Consider the following 1,164-nt stretch of genomic DNA (forward strand, 5'->3'; position numbering starts at 1 on the left):
ATTCCCGAAGACAGCTGTCCATTGTCTAATTATACATATCAATAAAATATCTATAGGTTAGCGCCACCTATAAATAGCATGAACTATAAATAGAAACTTACGTCACCATCAGCGGTTTTAAAGTGGAATTGCTCGTTGCGAAGGTTCAAATGACTTCTAAGCTTGACGACAAATGCTATTTTCACAGAAAAATCGAAGCAGTAAAAACAGGATGGCTTAAATGGTTGAGCAGTCGTCTTTCGTGTTGGAGTGACAGGGTTCAAATACAAGAAGTATCCTTGCTGTTGTAATGACGTAACTGTAACGTGGGGCGATCTGTGCAACTTTCCTCTAGCTCACAACCTGATGCTTACGTGCAAAGACATCATGCCATTCCCATGGGCATGGCTGGGAAGGGATTAAGAGTTAAAACTGTATCACCCCGATGTTGCTTTGCTAGACGGGTGGAGGACTAATACAACATTACATTACGTAATGATATATTTATAACTGTTCATCACATTCATGAATATTAATTAGTATGGGTGGAGCCAGCAGCAGCCAAGTACGTTTTGCATACACCTATGTGTACAATTGTTATACAACAACGTACAACCGTCATTGTGAATCTCAAATGCATAATTACTTTATGTTCGATAGTATTTCTGCTGCGTCTATGTTTAACGTTACTTCATCATTGTCGTTTGTTTAAGATCGTTGCGTTATTATTATCCATATTTCTAAAGTGATTATATTTTTTATTTGGATAGAATCAGAGTAAATTTTTGAGTAAAAACAAGTTATTTATAATAATTATGACTTTAATCCATAGGTAGCATCTAGATTTCAACTGAACGGCAACACCTTAAACTAAAACATGCCATTAAATTATATGGGTGAATGAGATCTTCTATAGTTTGAAAAACTTGTCTTACAGATCGCACTGCCTGCAGAGCAGACAGAGACGACTGAGATTTGTGGCCCGTACAACGTTTCATACGTTGTTTTTCAAGAATTGAAGAATAATTTTGCTAGTAGGTGGTGTTATTATTTAGCTGCTGCTGCTGTAGTTGTTGTGGTAGTTGTTGTGGTAGTAGTAGTAGTAGAGGTAGTAGTTGTTGTTGTAGTAGTGGTTGTTGTTGAGTTACATGTTTTGGTAGTTAGAAAGGCTTCAATTACGACATC

The sequence above is a fragment of the Helobdella robusta genome, assembly GCF_000326865.2.
Source record: "Helobdella robusta unplaced genomic scaffold HELROscaffold_54, whole genome shotgun sequence".
NCBI lineage: Eukaryota > Metazoa > Annelida > Clitellata > Rhynchobdellida > Glossiphoniidae > Helobdella > Helobdella robusta.